Raw genomic sequence first — 18,257 nt, forward strand, 5'->3', positions numbered from 1 at the left:
GTGCTGAACTACAATCAGTATTTTCTGCAACTGGCTCCTCTAGGATCTACTGATTTAAATCTAAAAGATGAAGTCAGTAAAGCATCAGAAAAAAAGGTACTAACTTTTATTTTAAAATTATATAATATAAAAAATTGTAATATTTTATTACTGGAACGCTTACTTGAACTTTTAATGGTTTTTTATTTAACATAAAACATATAAAAATTTTTCTTAAAAAGCATAATATTTTTATATCATACATGTTTGGTGAAAATTTATGGCTGGGCGTGGTGGCTCACACCTGTAATCCCAACACTTTGGGAAGCTGAGGCGGGCAGATCACAAGGTCAGGAGATCGAGACCATGGTAAAACCCCATCTCTACTAAAAATACAAAAAATCAGCCGGGCGTGGTGGCAGGTGCCTGTAGTCCCAGCTACTCAGGAGGCTGAGTCAGGAGAATGGCATGAACCTGGGAGATGGAGCTTGCAGTGAGCTGACATTGCACCGCTGCACCCCAGCCTGGGTGACAGAGCGAGACTCCGTCTCAAAAAAAAAAAAAAAAAAATTATGTGGCATTTTAAACCATGTTTCTAGGCTTCTTTAACAAACTTTTTAGTGGATCTTGCAAATAAAAACCTGTATTGAGTTTTACATACTCAAATGTTTCAATAGGCAGCTGTTTAAACAAGTAAAATTACCAACTTTTTATTAGTGCTTTGTATCCTGTAATTTTTATTACAATTACAATGGTAGATTTAGATTTCAACCGACATCATTTTGTTATATTAGTACTGTGGTCATTGGCAATGGTTGCATGTAATGCAATTGACACCATACCATCAAATTTATGTAATTTTAAGTGCTGATTTATATGGATCTTTCCTCATGAAAAAATAAGGTTTTCCTAAGACTTTTCACCTTTTATGTTACTTACTTATTTGTTTTTTGATTAGCTTTTGAAAACAGTCTTAAAATCAAAGTTTCAAGCTTTATTACAAAGAACATTATCTGAACCATTTGAGAGTAAATTGCTGACACTCTACCATGATTTCTGATTTCTTAGTGGGTATTCCTACAAGTCAGGACATTCTATGTGACTACAATATAATCTTCACAGAAATTTAGCATTAATATATTCTAAGATTTAATTCTTAGATTTTTTGTTTTATTACTTGTCTATAATATTCCTTGTTGCAAAAGATTCCATTCAGATCCATTGATTATATTTATTTTTTATATCTCTAAGACTTTCAATGAGAGCAGTTTCTCAGTCTTTCCTTGATATTTATGACCTTGAATCTTTAGAAGATAAAGTTTAGTAATGCAGAATGTTCTTCAATTGGGTTTTTGTAATGTTTCCTTGTAATTAGTTTTATATCATACTTTTTGAACATGGCTATCACAGAAATGCTCCTGTGATCTTATTGCATCCTATTATTTGACCACAGTTTTGATTTGGCCTGTTACTGGTGATGTTAGATTTTATTATTAATGGTGGTATCTGCTGAATATCTTCTCTGTCATGCTATTTTTTCACTTTTTAATGAATTACTATTTTGTAGAGAGTTCATTTGAGACTATATGAATATCTCTTTCTCATCAAACCTTCAAGCTATTAATTTACTTGTATCAGTATAGATTCATGGTTCATTCTATTTAATAGGTTATAACTTGTTAATTTTTTTTATTATTATACTTTGAGTTCTAGGGTACATGTGCATAACGTGCAGGTTTGTCACATATGTATACTTGTGCCATGTTGGTGTGCTGCACCCATCAACTCGTCAGCACCCATCAACTCGTCATTTACATCAGGTATAACTCCCAGTGCAATCCCTCCCCCCCTCCCCCCTCCCCATGATAGGCCCCGGTGTGTGATGTTCCCCTTCCCGAGTCCAAGTGATCTCATTGTTCAGTTCCCACCTATGAGTGAGAACATGCGGTGTTTGGTTTTCTGTTCTTGTGATAGTTTGCTAAGAATGATGGTTTCCAGCTGCATCCATCTCCCTACAAAGGACACAAACTCATTCTTTTTTATGGCTGCATAGTATTCCATGGTGTATATGTGCCACATTTTCTTAATCCAGTCTGTCACTGATGGACATTTGGGTTGATTCCAAGTCTTTGCTATTGTGAATAGTGCCGCAATAAACATACGTGTGCATGTGTCTTTATAGCAGAATGATTTATAATCCTTTGGACCCAGTAATGGGATGGCTGGGTCATATGGTACATCTAGTTCTAGATCCTTGAGGAATCGCCATACTGTTTTCCATAATGGTTGAACTAGTTTACAATCCCACCAACAGTGTAAAAGTGTTCCTATTTCTCCACATCCTCTCCAGCACCTGTTGTTTCCTGACTTTTGAATGATCGCCATTCTAACTGGTGTGAGATGGTATCTCCTTGTGGTTTTGATTTGCATTTCTCTGATGGCCAGTGATGATGAGCATTTTTTCATGTGTCTGTTGGCTGTATGAATGTCTTCTTTATTGAAATGTCTGTTCATATCCTTTGCCCACTTTTTGATGGGGTTGTTTGTTTTTTTCTTGTAAATTTGTTTGAGTTCTTTGTAGGTTCTGGATATTAGCCCTTTGTCAGATGAGTAGACTGCAAAAATTTTCTCCCATTCTGTAGGTTGCCTGTTCACTCTGATGGTAGTTTCTTTTGCTGTGCAGAAGCTCTTTAGTTTAATGAGATCCCATTTGTCAATTTTGGCTTTTGCTGCCGTTGCTTTTGGTGTTTTAGACATGAAGTCTTTGCCCATGCCTATGTCCTGAATGGTACTACCTAGGTTTTCCTCTAGGATTTTTATGGTATTAGGTCTAACATTTCAGTCTCTAATCCATCTTGAATTAATTTTCGTATAAGGAGTAAGGAAAGGATCCAGTTTCAGCTTTCTACTTATGGCTAGCCAATTTTCCCAGCACCATTTATTACATAGGGAATCCTTTCCCCATTTCTTGTTTCTCTCAGGTTTGTCAAAGATCAGATGGCTGTAGATGTGTGGTATTATAGGAAACTTGTTAATATTTTTCAAAACTTTTTCTTTGGAGAAATGTTCAACTTTTTCATATAAAAAAGTCATGACTTTACATCATTGGAGCACTTGTGGCATCAATAGTGGCACTTCACATGTTTTGAGGTTCGTGGCATTGCAAAAAGAATAATGGAAAACAGACAAGAACCATGAGAAATTACCTTTTACTGTACGACACATTTTCCTAGGTAAACGAATTGCTCCTGTGGAGACGATTATCATCACATGGTGTTTTGAGCTGATACTCCCAACACTTGAGCTCACTGCAGTAGTACCAGGTGGTCATAAACTTACTACAGTAGTACAATACATACTAAAGTTAACTTTGTGCAGTTATAATTTAATGCTGCATTTTTATGCTTGTTTACATTTCTCTTAGTTGAAGCTGGTATCATGTTCTTTATATGCATACATTTTGATAAATTTTCACTTTTTATAATTGATTTTGTACATTTCATGGTAGCAATGATAACATAGACTAGTAATTGTATAAATATTTTTGTTTGCTATTTCTGTTATTTGGTTCATCTGCAGGTTTTTACAAATTGCCATTAATTTCCAAATTGTTTCATATTTCTTGAAAAATATCTGCTAACAAGAGCATCCATGCAGTTCACACCATGTCATTTAAGGGTCAATTGCATCTGTAACTCCCATCTCTGATAGTAACCTGGCTCCCTTCATGCTTAGTATATAGTAAGTCCTTACTTAATGTGGTCAATAGGTCTTGGAATTGAGCTTGAGTGAAATACGTATAATAAAACCACTTTCACCATAGGCTAACTGATATAAATAAGAGTGACATTCCTATGATATATTTCTGGGCCCAGAAACATCACCGAACTTCTAAATAAGGACCCAAAACACTTCTAACAAACATTAAACATTGAAATCAATGTGAGCTTTACATAGCTTTACATAGCTCACATTGATTTCAATGTTTAATGTTTGTTAGAAAACTTTTTCTAAAGATTAATAAAAATAAGTAAGATATTTTTTACTCAAATTTCTGGTGAACCACTGAGTGATGGCAGTTGTAGTGGTGGTGGGTTGCATCAAGCAATCAATGTCAGCAGATTTCAGATTGTAAGGAGCACCACTTACCATTATGCAGTTCAGAAACAGGAACAAGTATGTCAGCCTCACAGAGTGCTTTTGTATGGCATCATTGTCAACAAGAGCACTTTTGTGATTATCGTAGTTCTCACAGATTTTTATTTTACAGTAATTTGCATTCATTCACTTGATCCTTTTCCAACCTGCTTGTTCCAGTTCGGGTTTGCAGATGGCAGGAGCTTCTCCTGGCAGTTTTGGGTGCCAGGAGGGAACCCTATTATTATAGAGTTTCTTTGTCAATGGTGCTCAGTGATTTAATCTAAATGATAAGTGTTTGAAAAGGATTAATTGTCCTACATCAAACTTGTAAGCAATGTCATGTACATAATGACATTGCACACTCACTCACACACACATCCACTGTTGGTTAGACTGGCATCATGTAGACACATCAGTTAATCTCATCTACTGAGCTTTGGGATGTAGGACAAAAACAGAGTCCCTGAAGAAACCCCACACAGACATGATGAGAACATTTAAACGCCTCACGGACAGGGACCTCAGATGAGATTTGTTTTTCATCAATGTTATAATGAAATGCCATTATTCAAGGACCTGCTGTACTCACTTATTTGTTCAGTACCCTTCTGTGTGAACAGTCTCTTGTGTCTCTGTCCTTAGGCGAGTCCTCACTCCCTCTGGGACTTCAACATCCTTCATCAGGTTGCCTCTGCTGCTTTCCCTCTGTCTTCACCCCTGTCTTTCTCAGATGTTTTGTGCCAAGCTGCCCTTTTAGGCAGAATTTTTTTTCTGCTCAGGTGCTGAAAACCAATGCTAGGCTGTCCATCTCCATCCCTGCATGGATTCCTCCTGACTCTATTTAGTTTTTGACATTTTATTATATTTCACCCACCATTCAGGGGTGCTCTCAATTGATTCTTTTCTTTTTTTTTTTTCATTATACTTTAAGTTCTAGGGTACACGTGCACATGTTACATATGTATACATGTGCCATGTTGGTGTGCTACACCCATTAACTCGTCATTTACATTAGGTGTATCTCCTAATACTATCCCTCCTCCCTTCCCCAACCCCACGACAGGCCCCAGTGTGTGATGTTCCCCTTCCTGTGTCCAAGTGTTCTCATTATTCAATTCCCACCTTTGAGTGAGAACATGCAGTGTTTGGTTTTTCTCCTTGCAATAGTTTGCTGAGAATGATGGTTTCCAGCTCCATCCATGTCCCTACAAAGGACATGAACTCATCTTTTTAATGGCTGCATAGTATTCCATGGTGGGTGTATATGTGCCACATTTTCTTATTCCATTCTATCATTGATGGACATTTGGGTTGTTTCCAAGTCTTTGCTATTGTGAATAGTGCCGCAATAAACATATGTGTACATGTGTCTTTATTGCAGCATGATTTATAATCCTTTGGGTATATACCCAGTAATGGGATGGCTCTTACTTAAGGTCAGAGTTGATGGTCAAAAAATGTGTACATGTTGTCTATTTACCAATGTGATGAGTCCTGGGGTCTGTAGGTAGAGCTTATATGATAAAAGAGCATAGTTTAGTAAGTTCAAGAGAATCTTCTCCAAGGAAGTGATATTGAAGTTATTGAAAGATAAGTAGGGGATGGCTATACAGGTCAGGGAGGTGTGAGGAAGGATTCAGAGAAGGAGCATTCATGGCCAGGATCAAGCAGAGGCATAGGACTTGAGTTGCTGTGGCTATGCGAAGTGTGGCTATGCGAAGTGTTTTAGTGGGGATGGGGATGGGGATGCCTGAACGTGACTCTTCTTTGCCAGACTGTGATGAGGGGTTCGGGACACTGGGCACCCTGATCCTGGCCAGTAAATATGGTAACCTTCTACTGTGATCTGAATGTTTGTGCCCCCATACCCCTATATTTTATATGCTGAAACCCAAAATCATAAAGTGATAATATTAAGAGATGGGGCCTCTGGGAGGTGATTAGGTTTTGAGGGCAAACCCCTCACAAATGGTGGGATTAGTGATTAGTGTCCTTATAGAAGGGACTCCAGAGAGCTCATTGCCCCCTGCGCCATGTGAGATACAGTAAGAAGACACCATCTATGAGGAGCTAGTTCTTTTAATTGTGATGTTAGGGGGTCAATTTTAGATCTTTCCAGCTTTCTGTTGTGGGAATTTAGTGCTGTAAGTTTCCCTCTTAACATTGCTTTAGCCATGTCCCAGAGATTCTGGTACATTGTCTCTTTGTTCTCATTGGTTTCAAAAAACTTCATTATTTCTGCCTTAATTTCATTATTTACCCAGTGGTAATTCAGGAACAGGTTGTTCAATTTCCATGTAATTTTGTGGTTTTGAGTGAGTTTCTTAATCCTGAGATCTAATTTGTACATATACAAATTAGAGTACACCATGGAATACTATGCAGTCATATAAAAGAATGAGCTCATGTCCTTTGCAGGGACATGGATGAAACTGGAAGCCATCATTCTCAGCAAACTAACACAGGAACAGAAAACCAAACCCTGCATGTTCTCCCTCATAAATGGGAGTTGAACAGTGAGAACACATGGACACAGGGAGGGAACCATCACACACCGTGGCTTGTCAGGGATTGGAGGGGAAGGGAAGGGAGAGGATTATGACAAATACCTAATGCATGTGGGACTTAAAAGCCAGATGACGGGTTAATAGGTGCAGCAAATCATCATGGCACATGTATACCTATGTGGCAAACCTGCACGTTCTGCACATGTATCCCAGAACTTAAAGTAAAAATTTAAAAAAGGATATACATATCATATGCATAAAAAAGATACAAAATGCTTATGAACAGAAAGATTCTATATTGTAAATAAGTCATTTATATTTATTAAATAATGGTTGAATGAAATCCTACTCAAAATCCTATCAGGTAATTTGAAAATTGACAAGCTAATTTTAAATGTATTTGAAAATGTAAAAGACCGAGAAGAATCAAGAAAGTTCTGAAGAAGAGCAGAGCTCAAGAATGTATACCATCAGGTGTTTCAATCTTTATTACAATTAAAATAAGATGATATTAGCAGAAGGACATATAAATAAAGAAACCAGAAACAAATTCATATTTATACTATCCCCTGATTTATGACAAAGGTGAAACTGCAGTGTAGTGAGGCCACAATAATCTTTTCAATAAATGTTAGTAGATCACTTGGATATCATTATGGGGGAATAAAAGAATTTGACCCCTATCTTACATCATAAACAAAGGTCAGTATAGGTGGGTTATAAAGCTAAATGTGAAAGGTTAAAAATTTTTTTATAAAGCTTCTGTAACAGCCGGGAGCAGTGGCTCATGCCTGTAATCCCAGCACTTTGGGAGGCCAAGGCGGGCGGATCACGAGGTCAGGAGATTGAGACCATCCTGGCTAACAAGGTGAAACCCCTACTCTACTAAAAATATAAAAAATTAGCTGGGCATGGTGGCAGGTGCCTATAGTCCCAGCTACTCGGGAGGCTAAGGCGGGAGAATTGCTTGAACTCGGGATGAGGAGGTTGCAGTGAGCCGAGATCATGCCAGTGCACCCCAGCCTGGATTACAAAGTGAGACTCCATCTCAAAAAACAAACAAACAAACAAGCAACAACAAAAAACAAAGTTTCTATAGCATAAGAGAATATCTTTATGACACTGAGGTTGACAAAAATTTCTTGAAGCATTAATTATACAGGAAAAGTCTGATAAATTGGACTACATTAAAATTAAGAACTTTGTGTTAAGAAAGTCACCATTAAGAGAAAGAAAAGGCAAGTTAAAGTGGGAGAAGATATCGGCAATGTTTATGTCCAATCAAAAACTTATATCCAAAATATATGAAAAACGCCTATAAATCAGTTACAGAATATATTGAAAGAGCCAATTAAGCATCAGAAAATGTCTTCATCAAGGGCATGCAACTTAAAGTGACAATGGGATACCATGACACACAGACCAGTCTGGTCAAAATAAAAAATACAGACACTGTCAAGTGACTGCAAAGATATGGAGCAACTAGAACTGGAAAAGGTAAAATAGCACAACCACTTCAAAAAATTCTTAGGCAGCATTTGATGAAGTTAATATATACATATTTTAAGACCCAATTTCATACTTGTTATATACCCGACAGAAATGAATACAAGTGTGTTCCAAAAGACATATAAGAATGTTCATAGCAGCAGCATTTGTCATAGTCAAGAGCTGGAAGCAACCCAGTTGTGCATCAGTGGTAGAATGCATGACTACATTGTAGTGTATTCTTACAATAAAATACTATAGAGCAATGAAAATAAACAAACTATGGCTATGTTCAACAACATGGATAAATCTTACCAACAATGTTAGACAAATGAAGCCAAACCAAAAAATACACATATTCTATGAATCCATATATGCAAAGTTCACAATAGGTGATAGTGGCTACTGTTTTGGGAAGTAGTGAGGAAAGGACTAAGAGAGTACTGCAGAGGGGGCTCTGTGTGTTTGTAATTTCTATTTCCCAGTGCAGGTGTGGTTTACATGAGCATGTTCACTTTGTGGAAATTCATTGAGCTGTAACTAAATATATGGAATTATTTATGAATGACATGATATATAATTCAATGGGAACTTGGGAGGATAGGGAGGAGGTGGGGGAGCTAAAGAGACGTGAGTGGCCAAATGCTTACAATTGTTATTGTTGGGTTATGTATACTTGGGAATTTGTTGTACTATCCTTGCCATTTTGTGTATGTTTGAAGTTTTCCATTATAAAAAGGACAAAAAAAAGACAGAGAAAACTAAAAAACAAAACAAAAAAAAAGTATTGTGCTTGTTACTAAAACCAATCTTAAGGCCAGTTACTAAAATGTAAACTCCTACAACTTTGAATAGCTATTTGCTAATACATTGATTTGCTGCATTCTTGGGATTAGCTTAGCCTGTCCATTCCTTTTTTAACTTGCTCCCTTCCTTCCCTTTTAATAAAGTCCTGCCTAAGCTCTAGGTTCTATTTTCCACCTCTCCCCTAAGATTAGGGATTGTTCCATTTTAAGTCAGTGGCCTTATCTCTCCCTGTTCTCCTAGTGTAACTCTTACCTTACCTAGCAGCAGGCCCTCTGTATTAGGGCAGCCCATGATATTGCTTTAATGATTAATCTTCCCTTATCCACAAACTTAACTGTTGAGAAGCAGGAGAAAGTGTGTGCCCAGGAGCTGGATTCAGAGACCCATGGTTACCCAATTCTACTTATGATTCCATTCATTACACTGTTTTAGGAAAATAAACAGATCTTGATGTTTGCATAAGAGTTGATTCTTCAACAAGCAAATGGGAAAATTGGCAGGCCCAGATATGTGCGTATAGCTGCTATTGGTTGGAAATTTGAACACAAAAATCTTTATCTACCCAGCCTGTGAGCTACAAATCTGGACTGAGTATAAAAAAGAATAAAACTAAATACCACATGTTCTCACTTATAAGTGGAAGTTAAACATTGAGTACACATGAACTTATAGATGGGAACAATAGACACTGGGGAACAGGAGAAGAGAAGGAGAGAGAAAAGGGTTGAAAAACTACCAATTGTGTGCTGTGCTCACTACCTGGATGATGGATTTATTTGTACTCCAGCCTTAACATTACACAATATATCTTTATAACAAACTTGTACTTGTACCCCCAAATTTAAAATAAAAGTTGGAAAAAAAAAAGAATAAAAAGTGGCTGGCTATGTAACACAAAGGTACTGTGGCTTGTCTTAAAAATAGGCTCTGACCCCTGAGGATAAAAATCAGACTTCTCCATGCGGGTCTAGTTGACATGATTAGACAACTCTACTAGAGTTCTGCCTTAGTGGTTGTCATATACATTGTCATAGACATCCTTGAAAAGAAAAAACAAGACAAGAGAGGAAAACTGAAGCTTCAAAATCCTTCCTGTATTTTCTAAACATCTCTCATTGGATTGCTTGCGTTCCTCCAACTGATAGATTCCAGAAGCTCATATAGTTACAAATAAGAACATGAGTGGTAAATATCCCCCCAAATTATTTCAGAACTCAGTCATTATAAATTGATTTTATATTCATATAGTTATCTTTTTATTGATCCATAATTCAAATTTAGCAAAAAATTAAAGATGAATCATAAATGAACACTTGGAAAAAGGTTCAATGTTGGCATTTTATCAAAATAGGTTAATAATTTCTTATTCCTTTCTCATAAAAAACTGGATAAATAGAAATTTTAATCTTCATAAAAATGGAAATTCCAATGCAGATCAAGTATTTGGTTGTTTGGTTTGTTGAAAGCTTGACTTTGTTCACTTCATTTAGACAGACTATAAGATGAAAAACTTTAACACTAGAAACAAAATTTAGCATTAGAATCACAGAGAATGGGATTTTGAAATGCCTCTGTAAGTTTATGGATGTTCCTAAAGTTCCATGTTTAATATTTTGAATAAAATAGGTGGCCATGCTCAGGATCTAGGAAGTTAATAGTAGCCTCTTTCTTTTTCAGATACGTGTTGACCAGTGGTCCTGCCACTGCCTATCTATTTGTTGAAAATATTGTTTACACAGTAAGTTTATCTCTGTTTGCTAAGCCATTCTTAAGTAGCTCATGTGTGACTTGTACTTCTTTCTCTAAACCCTATATATACGACCTCCCTTGTTATTATTCCTTATTTTAACTCCTCAAAATATATTTGATAGATCCTTTAAAGGCCTGAATGGTTATGAAATACAAAGTCAAAGTTTCTTGACAGGTGATTAGCAGATTTCCCCGTTCTTCAAATGGCCATTTCACATCTACCTGCAAAGGAGAGCAACACTCAGAATGGTGGTGTTTCTCAAATCATCCAAGGTAACAGAAAGTCTTTCTCTACTATTTATGAGAAGGCCCATCACTAGATTGAAAGCTCTTCTGGAAGTGTCTAGAATTGTTTCTCTATTCAGTATAGACATTTTCATGCTATGATTTATTTCTAAGCCTAGGGGAAACAATAAACAACATCTGGTTATCTTATTTCAAATTTGATATGTATAAATTGTGGATTGATCTTTATTGGAGCAAATTTGCAATCCAAATTCTCTTGGTGATTTATTTGCTTGGCACCTAATACACCTCTAAGCTTACAACAGTCATCTCATTTCAAATGTAAAGCCCCATTTTAAAAACAAAAACCATATACATACCCAAATATATAGAAAATAAAGAAAGACTAAAAAAATTTAATTTCCATAATTTTATCAAGAGACAGTCACTACTAATGCTTTGCTGGGGATCCTTCCAGACATTGTTCTATGTCTGTGTGTGTGTGTATTTTTAAATAAGATGATGCATTACAGAACACAAGGCTTTATTATTAAAAAAAGATTAGACACAATTTCTATGCCTTAAAATATAATTTAACACAATTATTGTTTATGATTATAGATTATTAAGTTTTATAGATGTTCCATCATTTATTTCAGCAGTCTCCTATTTTAGACATTTTCATTATTTCCAACATTTAAAGATTATATCTAAATCTTTATTTTTGTCTCTCATGAAGTATCATGACCTGCCTGATGTTTAAATGCTCTGCTAAAAAAAATGAGTATGAGGTGATAAGTCAATGTGGAATAGGTAATCTCCTAAGATAGCAGTCCCCAACTTTTTTGGCATCAGGGACTGGTTTCATGGAAGATAATTATTCCATGGACAAGAGGACTTCCGGGAGTCTCCTAGGAGCTGGTTTCCGGATGCTTCTAGAACGTTACATTTATTATGTACTTTATTTCTTTTATATGTTACATTGTAATATATAAGAAAATAATTATATACCATAATACAGAATCAGTGGGAGTCCTGAGCTTGTTTTTCTACAACTAGATAGTCCCATCTGGGGGTAATGGGAGACAGTGAGAGATCATCAGGCATTAAATTTTCAGAAAGAACATGCAACCTAGGTCCTTTGCATGCACAGTTCTCAATAGGGTTCATGCTTCTATGAGAATCTAGTGCCCCTGCTGATCTGACAGAAGGCAGAACTTCAGGTGGGAATGCCAGTGATAGGAAATGGCTATAAATACAGATGTAGCTTTGCTTGCGCACCTGTTGTGCACTTCCTGCTGTGCAGCCTGGTTCCTAACAGGTCATGGTCTGCTACCAGTCCATGGCCTGTGTTGTGGGATGGGGCCCACTGCCCTAAGAGACAGTGGCAATTAATCCAGGTTAAATGTGATGATGTCTTTAGCCTAGGATGTTAGAGGAGGAGGCAGTGAGAAGTGGTCAGAGCCTGGATTTATTTTATCTTTTTAAAAGCTAAGAGAACTTGCATATAGATTAGATTGTGTGTTGTGGAAGAAAGAAAGAAGTCAAGGGTCATCATATTAAGAGGACAAAGGAGGAAAAATGAACAACTCAGTAGATGCTTAAAGAAACACTGTTAAGAGGCAATATCCATTCCAGATTTAAAAAAAAAATTCTTTGCAAATTGAACAGAACAATTGAAGTCCCAAAATGATCAATAAAAACATCTTACTGATTTTGTCCATTCAGCCACTCTCTTACCAGATTAATGAATCCTTGTTGTATACAGCCTTAGGTTGGAGCAAACACTTGCCATGAATTGAGAGGAACCCGCGTCACTATGGTATAAATCTTAAGAGAAAGGCCAGCCATGACAGCAAAAGCATGTTCATCTTCAGAGTACTTTGGGGACACTCATAACTTCAAGTCATTGTTAAAAATTCTGAGACAAGGGAATTAGGAAGATTGACCTCCCCAGTAAGCTATGAGTCATGAGAATCTTTCCATAAGGAGAGCTAGCTAGGATGCAGGCATTCTGTGGCAGGTGGAGTTCGGGTGAATCTGCCAGTCCAGCCGAGAAGCCGTGTCTAAGTGACTGTTTTCCTCTGCAGTTCAGTCATCTGACTGTCTGGGGAAGCACACTGACTGGTCTGGTGTTCTTTGGCATCTACTTAACCATCTGGTCCCCCATTCTTATTGCACTAAATATGAGAGGACAGGTAAGTATGCCAGATTGGAAGTTTGCCTTCTGTGTCTTGTGATAACAGTGTTTCTCCATGTGTAGGCAAGCAGGCTCTCTGTGTTTTGCAACTGTATTGAGGTTCAGTAGAGGCTGGTGCTACCTGTTTCTATCAGGATCTATCAGGAGGTAAACCAAATTAAAGAATCTGGAAGATGTCATCTAGTCCACAGAAATGGCATTTTAAATTTAAAGTATTATAAAAAGTCAACCTAAACCCCCTTACTTACCTGGCATGTCCACATTTTCATAATAAATTATGTGTTAATTGCACATCATACTGATATGTACACTTTATGGCCCTTTGGAAACTGGAGCTATTTTGAGTTATTCATAATCCAGTGATTATATTGGTTACAGTTTTGATGTTGTACTCTGATTAGTAGTTATCCTCTGTTGAGTCATCTGTGGAAGTTAAATCTAACAGCTCTATGAACCAGTATCTCTTTGAACTAGAGAGGCTGAGATTAAAGGTCTTTATACTCACTTGAATGTCTTTTTATTTTTTTCTTTTATACTACCTTTTTCTAGTGCATGAGATTGAGCCATCAACTGTGACAAACTGGATCATGGAATCTCACAGTATCAAGTTTGGATAGAAAGGAGCTTGGCAGTCTTGTGGTCCACACCTCCTCAATTGACCAAGGAAGCTGTGCAAGCACAGGTCTCCAGGTTCATCCCAGAGACCCCACCCTGGGGTTGCCCACAGCAATCCTGTCCTTAGACCCCCAAAACAGGCTGCTGGGCCCTATGTTTTAGGGACCTCTGCACTGGCCCTCCTTCGCTGGGTGTATTTCTCTGCACAGAGTGAAAAGCTGTGATGCACACAGCCCCTTCTAGTGTGTTCTCTGGGCTCCCAGGAACCCAGGCCTCTTTCTCAAACAGCCAAATGCCCATTACCAAGGCCTGCTTGGGCCTCCTTCCAGATGCAGGCCAGATTGCACAACCCTAGGTCCAAGGGGCAACTGTTTGCAAGGGGTGTGCACTGAGTAGATTGATGTTTGCACTGGTGTTTCCACCCACGTTTAAAGGAGGATGTTCATGCTGGGGCACAGAACCCAGTGGAAAGGGAAGAACAGTGGGTCAGACTTTAATTGGTGTTTCCCACCCAGGAATACATATTTTAGGGGCAGGTCTGTGCATGGCACAGCTGTCTGCTATCTCTGCCTCACTTACTCTGCAGAAGTAAATGAAACCCCTGGGTTGACTGCAGTCTAGACTGTGTCCAACAGCTGTTTTTTGTGAGGTAGCCCTTAGTAGTGTTGCTTGCCTTTTGACCTGGTGGCTCAATTGGCTAATATCCCAGGGTGCAGAGGACCTCCACTGAGGGTGCTAAGTGGGATGGACCTGTCCTGCACGAGTGGGTGTGCTTGCCCTCTAATGCATTTTTGCTTTTTGTAAGAAAAGAGGACAAATGTCTAATGTGCTTTTCAGTTCTTTTCCAAATTCAGACAATAGAGGAAATTAGAGGAAATTGAATAAACCCAGAAGATTGTTGTGTAGCAAAATGAGCATTTCCAACAAAGAAACTGTGTGTGTTTAAAGAAAGCAACTCTATTTTAAAGCAGTATGATTGAGCCCCACAAAACAAAGTGTCGGCTATAAGACAACAATCTTTTGGTAAGGTATTGGGGCTTAGAATATCTGTTTTGTGCTCTCTTCCTTCTGGTTCAGGGTTGATCTGCTATGATAAATATTTTATTTGGGGGATTTTTTGGTACTGGACAATAAACAGGGCCACAGCTGATTGCCACAGACAATTTTCTAATTTAGAGGACAGTGACAGCTGACAGGATGGGTCACTTGGTTTGTGATTGGCAAACTAAGCCCATTTGTCGAGGTTTCTAGGTTAGTGAATGCTCAGAAATGAAGGGTATTCTAGAAAAAACTGCTTTTTATAGGCCCAGCACGCTTCCGCTGCACAACTCTGCTATCAAAAAAAAGACTTTTTTTTTTTTTTTTTTTTTTTTTTTTTTTTTTTTTTTAGACAGAGTCTTCCTCTGTTGCCCAGACTAGAATGCAGTAGCAAGATCTCTGCTCACTGCAACCTCCACCTTCCATTTTATGCATGCTTTTCTCAATGCTTTTGACTTTAGTAGTGGTAGAGGGAATGCCATGTTACTTGACCTCTGTACAAAAGTCAGGAGGCTTGGCAGGGTTTACGCCCCAGGCAGTTAACCTTTCGCAAATCCCTTTACCTGCATTAATCTCCCAATCAGCAAAGTCAGAATAATACCACTCACCCTAATTACCTGAGAGGATTCTGGAAAATATATAACAACCTGTGGAAAATCTAAAACACGCATGCTCTTCTTTTTCCTGGAGTGATGAATTTTTAAACCTTCATGAATAGAAAGATTGCTGTGATTTAAACTCCAAATTCTCTCGGCTATATAGTTTTAACATTTTATAGGTTCTAAATTGGATGTTTCTCAGCAGTCAGTGTTTCTCCATTGATTACCTGCATTCAAATCATCTGGATTGCTTGTTAAAATGACAACCCCTCCACCTGCAGGCAATCACTCTCTCTCTCTCTCTCTCTCTTTCACACACACACACACACACACACACACACACAGAGTGAATTTGGAACCTCTGGGTGTGGCACACCAGCACCTAAATTGTAATAAATCTTCAGGTCATTCTTTCCTTTAAACTTTGAGAACCACTGCTCCAAAACCCCTAAAGACTCCATTAGAATGTTTTAGCTGTCATCGGGTGTTACAGGAGAAGATGATACACTGAAGATACAGCTGAGAATGTCAGTGGAGGAGAGATTTGAAGTGAGAATCTGCCTAAGGTCAGGAGAACACTTGTTTTCAGATTAAGTTCTGTGGTGTGGGGCCATGTTCGCTTGCCTTAGCATCCATTCTTCTTCACCCTTTCCTAATTGTTCCCATATGTGCTGTGACTTTCTCCCTTATTCCTGGGGAAAACTTAATCCCATCCCTTCTGTAGTGATTGGTTCATGAAGCCAAGAGACATGGGGACACATTTGTCAGGGGCTTCTGGGATAGCAGCAAGTGTGCTCCTAAAAGAATCCATCAAAGAGACAGCTTTCTCATCTGAATGCTGTGGTTGCTACTGTGATGCTGGGAATGGTTCAGCCAAAGGAGGAAAACCACCCTCAAAATCCTACTGCTGGCATGAAAGATAGACTAGAAGACAAAAAGGCAAACAAAACCAAAAGTCTTTTTTATTGCTTTATTATTTGACAAGTAAACAAAACCTAAAAGTCTCTGTGTGATTGTTGACACCCTGTATAAAGCCAGCTTCAAAGCCCAACCCAAATGGGGCACTCAGAGAGTGTCTGCTTTGTGTGACTTGGCATTTTGGGCAACTCTTGCCAAGGAAGTTTCTCTCCACCCAAGTGAGGCTGTCAAGGTGTTTCCTTAGCTTCACAAGCACGTGGTCAGTCAAGGAAGTAAATGCTTTTTAAAAACAAACTCTTTACTATAGCATATTTAACTGTTTTACTACACCTAAAGTTGCAGATTGGTTTACAAACCTTGTAAAGAATTATTTAGTGTTGCGATTATTAGTTTTTTAGGCAGTAACATGCTGGAAAATGTCTAATGGGCATGTCTTAAGCTTATTGGAATTAATCTCAAATACAATATTGAATAGACTCAGTCCAGTTTTCTTCAAGTATCATATTTCAGAAACCCGAGGCCTGTCTGGTGAGGAGCAGTCAGCCCCATCAAGGAGGAAGTCCCATCCGTAGAGGTTTGCCTTTCTGTTTGAAATAACATTGTGGCATATTTTTGTACAGTTTTCTTGAATATTGAAGTTGCTGAATTATTTGTTGAAGTCTAATTTCCATTCTGACTTTTAAACTTGTATATTTTGTGGAACAGTAAGACTCACTTACAAGAAGTAACATGCTGTGTTTCTGTATGACATTCTTATCTGAATACAAAGCATGATGAGATGAGCAAAGTTAACATGGCAAGATTTCCTGGTTTCTCCCATACCTGTGACTATTGTCACCTGCACCCTGGGGTCCCCATTCGTGTATATTTCTCTTCTTGAAGCCTCCTGACATCAATCCCTGTCTGAGGCAATTTCTAGAACAAAAAAAAAAATGAAAACTATAACAAAAAGCCCTCTTCACTGATAATAAAAAAAGAGTCAAAAACATTGACTTGACCAGTGCTAGCGAGGTACGTTCTCATAGCCTATAAATATTTGGGATCTAAAATCAGAAAACTCAGGCGTCCATCAGACAACAATTTTGTCACAGAATTGCTTGTCATTGTTACCTGTAATACCAACTTGTTTTTGGTTTTCTTTTCCTAATTAACAAATGAAAAATAAAGTAGATTTTTTAAAGCTGAAAGCTACTTAAAGTGGTTTCAGGTTCTTTCTATACGCAGTGATGAGCACAGCACCTTTATCAAAATTGCCTCTGGATTCTCTTGAATCCTTCCAAATTAAAGTGACCCGAATCTGATTTCTTTTCTATTCAGTTAAAATTGTAACGGTGAAAGTAGGATTTGAACTCAATTACCTAATGCCTAAATCATTTATGACATTGAGTCTATTGTCCATATTAGCCATGCTTGTGTTATTTCTGAGCCTCAGCTTTTCAGGTGTATGAAGGAGATAATATCCTTGGATTTTTAATGGAAATTAAAGAAAATAAGGCATGTAAATAAGACTTTGTTGTTTATTGAAAAATTACTGTGTGTCAGACAGAATATATTTATAAAAATACGTTTTTACTGTACTCAATAACCTGCAATGCAATTTAATTTTTAAACAATAAATGGAGAGTTAGAAGGAATAAGCAGACTTTGTGCTTGAACTGCAATCTTGTGTCCATGAGCCGAATCTTTCATATGGTAAAGCAGGTTTCAAACAACAGTGTTTATTTTTTATGTACATTATGAAAAGTCAAATGGTGTTTCTGGTTTTAGATCCTTAAGGAATCGCCACACTGTCTTCCACAATGGTTGAACTAATTTACACTCCCACCAACAGGGTAAAAGCTTTCTTATTTCTCCACAGCCTCTCCAATATCTGTTGTTTCCAGACTTTTTAATGATCGCCATTCTAACTGGCATGAGATGGTATCTCATTGTGATTTTGATTTGCATTTCTCTAATGACCAGTGATGACGAGCTTTTTTTCATATGTTTGTT

General features: G+C 37.7%; 1 long non-coding RNA gene across 1 annotated transcript; it reads left to right on the plus strand.

Moving 5' to 3' along the window:
• The first annotated feature begins 19 nt into the window (after window positions 1-19).
• LOC140712493 (uncharacterized) lies at window positions 20-15,005 on the plus strand. Its single transcript, XR_012094098.1, has 5 exons — window positions 20-96; window positions 10,599-10,659; window positions 10,846-10,943; window positions 12,986-13,093; window positions 13,645-15,005. It is a non-coding gene; the product is annotated as an uncharacterized lncRNA (long non-coding RNA).
• Window positions 15,006-18,257: the final 3,252 nt, after the last annotated feature.

The sequence above is a fragment of the Chlorocebus sabaeus genome, chromosome 9, assembly GCF_047675955.1.
Source record: "Chlorocebus sabaeus isolate Y175 chromosome 9, mChlSab1.0.hap1, whole genome shotgun sequence".
NCBI lineage: Eukaryota > Metazoa > Chordata > Mammalia > Primates > Cercopithecidae > Chlorocebus > Chlorocebus sabaeus.